At 47.3% G+C, this 9,030-nt stretch overlaps 1 long non-coding RNA gene across 1 annotated transcript; it reads left to right on the forward strand.

The window, feature by feature from the left end:
• The first annotated feature begins 764 nt into the window (after positions 1-764).
• On the forward strand, positions 765-8,345 carry LOC308576096. Its single transcript, XR_014003082.1, has 2 exons — positions 765-1,440; positions 7,908-8,345. It is a non-coding gene; the product is annotated as an uncharacterized lncRNA (long non-coding RNA).
• Positions 8,346-9,030: the final 685 nt, after the last annotated feature.

A 9,030-nucleotide genomic window follows, 5' to 3' on the forward strand; every position in this document is an offset into this window, starting at 1 on the left:
GAAGGCCCTCTGCCTGGTTCCCTGCAACTTGGCTTCTCATGAGGGGACCGCCAGAAGGCCCTCGGAGCTGGACCTCAGTGTCCAGGCAGAACAATGGGGGTGGAGATGCTCCTTCAGGAAGAAGAACAATTTACAAAATCTTTTAAACAGGTCCATTGAAAAACTAATCAACGTCCTATTTGTCTGGGGGGAGGTGGGGGGCAGTGCCTGCCTGCCCCTTTCAAGCACGGCTGGGAAGAGGCCTCTGCAGGCTGAGCAGTGGCGTAGCGTGGGGGGTGCAGGGGGGGGGCCGGCCGCACCGGGCGCAACATCTGGGGGTTAGGGTTAGGGGGCGCAAATCCACGGGTTAGGGGGCGCAAATTACTTCCCTTGCCCCGGGTGCTGACAACCCACGCTACGCCACTGACTGGACCTAATGGTCAGGGGTCCCTTTACCTTTGCTTTAATGCCAGGTGCACTTGATTACATCAAGGCAGGCTATAAAAGCCATAGGTGGGAGGGGCCCGATGAGCTTCTGCCCAGATCAAAGGACCTGATGCTCAGAGACCAATGGTCGGGCTCTTTCTCCTGCTGCTCTACCTGGTAGCTGGGTAGCTGGAGATTGGGTAGCCCCTGTTGGGTATGTTTTATTTTATGCTTTGCATGCCTGCTGTTTATTTGTTAATCAAACTGTTTTGGTTCCCCTTCTACCTCCTCATTCCTTTTGTCCTGATATCTTTGGAAAGAACTGCTGTATTTGGCAGCTCCTCCTCTAAAATAAAAAAGCAAAAGTGCTTCATTTAAATTAATTAAACTGCATTTCCTGTGGCCGTTAATCACTCTGTATTTGTTAATCTAATTACCACTGTATTGATCAATGGGCGGAATAATGATTTGAATAAATGGAATTAAAATTAAGCTATCCAATTATTAATAATGAGGATGCTTGCTAAGTGGGACTGAAATGAAAAGGCTTGATTGATTCCCAGTTATCTTGCAGGAGGTAAGAGGAGGCAAAGGCAGGGGTTGGGGGAGGGAACAGAAAACCTGCAATGGGTGTGCCAGCTATTGCAAAATATCAGGCCTCCCCCTTGATATAGCAGCCAACAGCCTCTAATGCCATTAAGATACTTGAACCCTTCTTGTTATTTATAGCTGCATTCATTGATTTGGATACCACCTTTTGAGCCAATGACCCTCAAGGCAGCTTGCAATGGGTTGTAATAATAGACATGAACATGTCATAATGCAAACCTCAGTAGAGCATCACCCAGTAGCCCTTAATGGCCTGCCTAATGGATGGAACCATAAGGTAGTCCCAGGTCAACTGGCAAATTGGAGCTGGATGTACTTTCCGGCAGAGGGCAAAGAAACAAGCTCCTTGCAGCTGCTCCTTCCCTGACCTATGGATGGGGCCAGGCTGACCTTCCCCCTACAGTGACCTCCTTTGGGGGACAGGAGGTACCAGTGGTGTAGCATGGGGGGCAGGGGGATCGTGCGGGGGCAGGGGCCTCAGCCCAATATATCTGGAGGAGCTTCTCCACCCCCATCGTTCAGCCCTGGACACTGAGGTGTAGCTCCGAGGGCCTTCTGGCAGTTCCCTCACTGTGAGAAGTGAGGTTACAAGTAGCAGTGCCCGCCCTGTGGAACGTCCTCCCACCAGATGTCAAGGAAAAAAGCAACTTTCTGACTTTTAGAAGACATCTGAAGGCAGCCCTGTTTATGGAAGTTTTTAGTGTTTGGTGTTTTATCGTGTTTTTAATATTCTTTTGGGGGCCGCCCAGAGTGGCTGGGGAGGCCCGGCCAGATGGGCGCAGTGGCATAGCGTGGGTTGTCAGCACCCGGGGCAAGGCAAGTAATTTGCGCCCCCTAACCCATGGATTTTAGCGTGCCCCCTTTCAATGCAGAGAGACTTACCTGCAGCGGTAGCTTCTACTCAGTTCCCTGCGTCTCCTCGAGTCCTTCCGCCTCCTGCTCGGCAGCTCGGCTAATTGCATGCATTCACCTTTTGGCCAATGAGGAAGTGGATCCCACTTCCTGATTGGCTAGGAGGAGGATCCGTGTGACAATAGCGAAATTTTTGTGAAATCTGTGACAGCGCTGAGAGAGAGTGAGTGAGCCAGGTAGGGGCAGAGAGCTGCGAGTGTGAGCACGCCCCCCCCCCAGATGTTGCGCCCGGTGCGGCCGGCCCCCCCTGCACCCCCATGTTATGCCACTGGATGAGCGGGGTATAAATAATAAATTATTGTGATGATGATGATGATGATGGTGATTGTGATTGTGATTATTGCCCTGGGCACACAGTTAGGACGACACAAACCAGTCCCCCGCCCCCCAATTCCCGGTTCATTTGTTTTTGTAACTGTGTGGAACCCAGTTCAGCTACTGATTGACTGATTGTGTGACTGCAGAAATGGATAAAAGCCCCCCATCCAAACAATAACTATCATCAGTGCAGGTAAGAAAAAAAATATTTTCATTTTTTAACATCTACAATACTGTCTTATTTATTTTATAGTACAGTACATTGATTATTGCTTTCATTTTATGGATCAATGGTCTCCTTAGATAGTAAAATTCATGTGATATTGCTGTTTGAGGTGTTGTTTTTAAAAGTCTGGAATGGATTGATCTGTTTTGCATCACTTTCTATGGGAAAGTGTGTCTTGGTTTTGGAACGCTTTGGTTTTCGAACGGACTTCCAGAATAGATTAAGTTCAAGAACCAAGGTACCACTGTTAGTTAGTTAGTTAGTTACCGTATTTTTTGCACCATAACACTCACTTTTTTCCTCCTAGAAAGTAAGGGGAAATATCTGTGCGTGTTATGGAGGAAATGCCTATGGGTGGCATGCCTACGGATTTTCCTCCTCTAAAAACTATGTGTGTGTTATGGTCGGGTGCGTGTTATAGAGCGAAAAATACGGTAGTTAGTTAGTTAGTTCGTTAGTTAGTTATTGACTTTATATACCGCCCCATACCCAGAGGTCTCAGGGCGGTTTTCAGGACTGGAAATCCTGCTGCTATCTCCTGAGATCCTCTAGCTTTATGCTCATCCCCGCCTTGTCATCCTGGGCCAATAATGCTCTGATTAACATTCAGAGCTGCTTATTAGGCAATGGGGAGCCTCTTCTGGGTTTTAAGGGGATGGCACAGCAATATGGCTCAGCTTTATAGATTCATATGTTGCATCACATTCATATTTGATTATGTTTTCTCTGCTGGGAATATTAAAAAGATTATTGCATTCCTTTTGTTCTAGCTTCCTCCACAAAACCTGTGTGCGATGATGTAGGATGCATTGGGTCTAGTGATAAGGGCCGCTTTTCCACATGAAGGGGAGAAATTGGGGCTCGCTGGGAAAAAGCTGCTAGAGGGGCTTCCATACAATAGATTAACACAAGACAGTCCTGCCCACAGACTTACCATCTAAAAGGCATGACACACAAGGGGAAAGGGACAGGGAGGGAAGAGGAAAAAAGCAAACTCAGACAATGGTTCTTAAATAGAAGTTCATGCCAGCTAGCATAGAAACAGCCAGTTGGAGCTAGTCTTTCAGAAAGGCTGATGGAATTAGTCCTGCTTCTCGTCTCTCCCACCAAGGCAGCCAGACCACCATTCGCAGTATTTGTTTTTCCCATGAAGCTAGAGAGGAACACATAGAAATCATGAATGCAGCATAGTCGTTATTTTTATTCATATGCTTAAGATAATTTATATGCCTGCCTTCACACAAACCACAAGGTGGTTTATAACAAGGCAAACAGAGAGAAATCAATAAAACCCATCCAACAGCACAATCGTTCGAAAAACACGCAACAAATAGCAAAAGAGAAATGACCAATCAGAGTAGCAGCAATCGGATCTCTCCAAACACTTGCTGAAAAAGATTCATCTTAACTAGCCATTTAAAAGTACAGAGAGACGGGGTCAGGCGCACCTTACGAGGGAGGTGATTCCACATAAGAGAAGCTGCCACTGACAGGGGACAAGGGTTCAGGCAGGGGATATCCACAGGAGAGATACCACAGGGTATTGAACCAAGGCCTTCTGCATGAAAGCAGATGCTATGCACTAAGCCACGGGCCCTCAGTTATCCCTCAGTTATCTTAGTAATTTCCTGCTTTCACTGGAGGTGGGTGGTGGTGCACAAGCCCGAGTCCCCACCAGGTATTTATCAGTTGCAGTGACGTAGCATGGGTTGCCAGCACCCGAGACAGCTCAGAGCGGGTGGGTGGGTGGATAGGAGGGGAAAGGATGAAGCACACCTGTGCATTCAACTGCCTTTTGGCGTCCACGTCACCCAGGAGATCGCAGTCAGAGATAAGAAAATAAGAGTTGTTCTGTTGTCCAGGGAAATCATTTATTGGTTTGTATGAAGAAGCCATTTTCAGCGGAGCTGTATTGAGGCAGCACTGAGTGTTGAAATTTTGCAACCCCTAACAATTTTACGCCCGAGGAAACTGTCCCTGTGCCCCCCCCCCCATACACACACTGTAGCACCCTGCTTGTGGTTAACGCTTAGCTGGAATGAAATATTCAACGCAGCAATAGAGAAATTAAAATAATAATTTATTTGTCAGACAAATAAATGAGAGACACAGTGGTATATGGTTACCAAAGCTCTGCCCACTCCAGCCCTGATGGCCAGCACTTATATTTCCTCAGCCCAGCCCCCTTGCTCCTCCTTTGGCTGCCTCTGTCCAATCAGCCTGGTTGAAATTCCTATTGGCTGTTTGCTAGAACCAATCATAAAAGATACACCCATTTCCTATTACCTTTTATGGGAGACAAAGAGCTATATTTCCTTCTATCTATAAATGGCAAACAAGTAGCCATATATCTTACATTTGCCTCAACCAGGCACCTTAATTACCAGATAACCTTTGGCCCCTGCTGCCCTATTACCCTATTCACTCCAAAACAGATGGCTAAAACAGATGGTGCATGGTTTTTAATTTTTATCTTAAACAGAGATCTTGGGTTCACCTTCTCACACACCATCAATGAAATAACAATCTAACATAAGAATCCTAACATTTCTTACTTTTAAATCCTTTGCATACTTACATTTAAGCCAATATATTTCATACATAACATAGATAGATTTTTAGAAGGAAAGGTCTTTTCAAAGTAAAAAGGAATTTAATAAAAACAGTTTCCAGAAGCAACTTCAGAGAGAAGCCTCTTCGGTTTTCCCAGCCAGCTGCTGTTCCCATTAGCTCTTGCCCTTTTTAACCTTATGAAAATATGGCTTGAGTCTTCTGTTAAACAATAAAACTTACTATTTACCAACTCTTAATTGTGTCTTTGCAGCTTGATTGTATTCTGTAATTTGTATGGTCAGTGTGACCTTTTGCTCCCAGCCTGTAATTTCCTTTTACAACCCTGAAGCGCTCGTCTCCTGCTTATAGATCAGTGAGGCCCTGTTTAGGAAGATAAACATCTGCCAAAGCACCCAGCTGGTTTCTGCCTGGCATGAGAGATACAAAACATTTACAAATATATTTTTTAAGCTCATTTTAAAAATGCAGGTCTTCATCAGATGCCTCAACACTACACCACAGATCACTTGACACTCTCTTTTTCTGCTTCTTTTAGATGCGGCAGCCATTTTGTGCCTCGTCATGCCCACCCAGCAGCCATTTTGTGATAGACACCCATGGCACTTTCTCAACATTCTAAACGTGCCAAATGTCCCCTCTCCAAAAAAAATCTTGCTAGCTTTTGCTAGTCAGTGCCTCGCTCCCAGGGCTCCTGATCCAAACCTGAAAACATCTGACACTTAGATAACTTGCGTGCTGGGCCAATGTGGACTGATTTGGTGATAGCCCACTGAATCCCTCCTCAGGATCCTCAGCTTCCAAGTCTTTGAGCTCCTTCTACCACTCGTGATGGAAGTGGAAGGACATGAACTGGCACGACAACAGGGGGGGAGGAGGAAGATCCTGGCAAGGGGTGTAGCTGAGACTAGAACACACTTGGGCAAGCTGGGATGGGAAAGATAAGTTTGTGTAGGAAGTACTCACGGGGTGACGAAGGGTGACAAGGGGGTCAATTGGGGTCAATCCACAGGAACCAGAGCAGCAGGGCTGTCAGGTAGCAGAGGAACCAATCCCCATGGCAGGTTTCCAGGAATGGATAACACAATGGCTCAGGACCGCAATACCTCAAGGACAGCCTCTTTCCATATGAACCTACCCAGACCCTGAGATCATCTTCTGAGGCCCTTCTTCATGTGCCTCCTTCTTGAGAGGTCTGGAGGATGGCAGCATGAGAACGGGCCTTCTCTGCAGTGGCTCCCCATCTGTGGAATTCTCTCCCCAGGGAAGTTCGCCCGGCGCCTTCATTATTCACTTTTAGGCGCCAGGCAAAAAGGTTCCTTTTTAACCAGGCCTTTGGTTGACCTGATGGACATCCTATACCCTTTTAAAATGTGGCTCTTTTTGGGGGGGGGGGTTATTGGGTTATTATTCTTATTTTGATTTTATAGATTGTGATTTTATTCTGTGAACTGCCCTGAGACCTCCAGGTATAGGGCAGTATATCAGTTAATTAATTAATTAATTAATTAATTAATTAATTAATTAAAAGGAAAAGTCCTTCCCATCAGCTTTTTTATTCAATATTAACAGAGATAGGCTGCTTGGGCATGCAGCCTAAACAGGGCTGCCTTCAGATGTCTTCTAAAAGTCAGAGAGTTGTTTATTTCTTCGACATCTGATGGGAGTGCGTTCCACAGGCTGGGCGCCACCACCGAGAAGGCCCTCTGCCTGGTTCCCTGTCACCTCGCTTCTTGCAGGGAGGGAACCGCCAGAAGGCCCTTGGAGCTGGACCTCAGTGTCCGGGCTGAACGATGTGGGTGGAGACGCTCCTTCAAAGCATGCTCTCACAACACTGCATCCTCATGGGGCCCGAAAGAAAGGGGCCGTCCCAAGTCTACAGGAAAGGCAGTAAATTATGGCTCAGAAATCATTGCTGTCCTGGAAGCAGTGTGGGCCCCCTAGGAGGTGGCAGTAGTCCTCTGCCAAGCACATCAGAAAGGACAAGTTGAAATCAAAAGGAAATTGAAGGACAGATTTGGCAGCCAAAGCAGCTGCAGAATGGGAGAAAGCACCTGAGAAAGGAGCTGTCAGCATTGAGGAACAAGTTAGCACCCCCGTATTATTGTGTGGAATGTCTAGGATTCTTGTCAGAATGAGGTCCATTTTGGTGGGTGCCAAGGTGGGTGCTACATTCAGTCGCAGTGAATCGTGCCATCTGCAGTCAGCTACCCGGTGGCTTTTGCAATACAGTGGTACCTCGGGTTACAGACGCTTCAGGTTACAGACTCCGCTAACCCAGAAATAGTACCTTGGGTTAAGAACTTTGCTTCAGGATGAGAACAGAAATCGTGTGGCAGCGGCAGCAGGAGGCCCCATTAGCTAAAGTGGTACCTCAGGTTAAGTACAGTTTCAGGACCTCCAGAATGAATTAAGTTCTTAACCCGAGGTACCACTGTACCCCTCTTCCACTCAGTAGAATGCAATGTTATCATTCTTTATCATGATGAGGTCCATTTGGGTGTAATGGCGGTTCTCTGCAACTGGAGGCAAACTCCATCTTTCACTTAGCAAACGGGAGTCGGAAGGGGCCGTGACGATAGATCCCTGTTTAACGTTGTCGGCAGGTTGAGTCAGCCACGAGCAGCACCATCTCGGGCACCGTTCATTTTTCATTTTCACCGCCTTGCCTTCATTTCACCACTAATCTAATCCTTCTGCCAACGCTCCATTCCCTGATGGCCGCAGAAACTCCCCTCTTGCCTATACATGCGATATTACTCCTATAGATCACTGCTTTTAGAATTTAAAGTTGTAATTACTGCAAAGTATTTACTTGGTAATCGGGAAACAAACTCCCTCTTTTTCTTCCCTGCCACCGGCCCAGCCGTCTTTGCAGCCATCATGAACTGCCATCTCAACCGGCACATGCCTGGAATGCCAATAACTTTCCGGGAAGGGTCCCTGGACTGCAATCGCTGCAGTCACGGGCTCCGACTGCCGGAGTGAACTTTAACAAAATCAATTGAATCCAGAGGACCAATATGAATGCTGTTGAACTTTGGACTATTATCTGAAATAACTGTGACTGACAAAAACGGTTCTCTGGGTAACCTTTTTGCGGGGCTCTCGCGCAGCCCCCTTTAGCGATACCCGTTTATTGAGAGAATCCCACGGGGTAATTAAGTGGCCGCTGATTGCCTTGAAATATTGCGCGGCCAAGAAAATGATCCCTTTCTCTAATGACAGCCAGGTACCTTTTTCCTCTAAAGGTGGATAAAGGGCTTCCTCTCTCTCTTTCTCAGGAACAAGTGCTGAGATTCAATTTCTGTCTCTCTCTCTCTCTCCCGCGCTCCCATTTTATCCCATTTTGCGAAAGGCCACGGTTTTCAAGCTGGGGGCAGGGGGAATCCCTTTATGCGGCATTGTTCGTTTTAAACTTCTGCTGAATAGGAGCTCGCTCTAGCTTTATTCCTGGAGGCATACAAGAAATGCCTCTGAATCTGTGTCTTGGGTGGAGTTGCTGCTGAGAGCTCAGCTTTGCTGCTTGCGGGAAACGTCGGATCTGCCCCTAACCAAGGCCTGCAGTAGATCTGCTGGTTGGGATGGCTTCGCTTATAACATGCTGTCAGAGCTGCTTCAAGATCCTAGCTCACAGAGGATCACGCTAGCCAGCGGTCATTAAGTAAAAGTCTTTATTGAATTACAGTTTCCATTCTCACGCTGCTGTCTGCAACTCTACGTCTACTAGCTAGATCGGCGAGGCTCCGTCTGAGTCTCCGCCCCGTGCGCACCAACTTAATATCCTAGCCTTGCTCCACCTTTTCCTCCTGACTGTCCTCCTCTGGGTCCCTCTACCCCCCGGGGCTTCTTCCTTCCGGGATTCTTCTGACGCTGACCCGGACCCTTCTGCCTCCTTGCGCCGGGCTTTAGGACCCGGTTCCCTTTCGGGGCTGCTCACTGCGCCGCCTTCCTCTGCATTTGAACTTGGCGCGCGCGCCCAACCTTCC

Source organism: Podarcis bocagei (assembly GCF_964188305.1).
Source record: "Podarcis bocagei genome assembly, chromosome: 16".
Taxonomy (NCBI): Eukaryota; Metazoa; Chordata; class Lepidosauria; order Squamata; family Lacertidae; genus Podarcis; species Podarcis bocagei.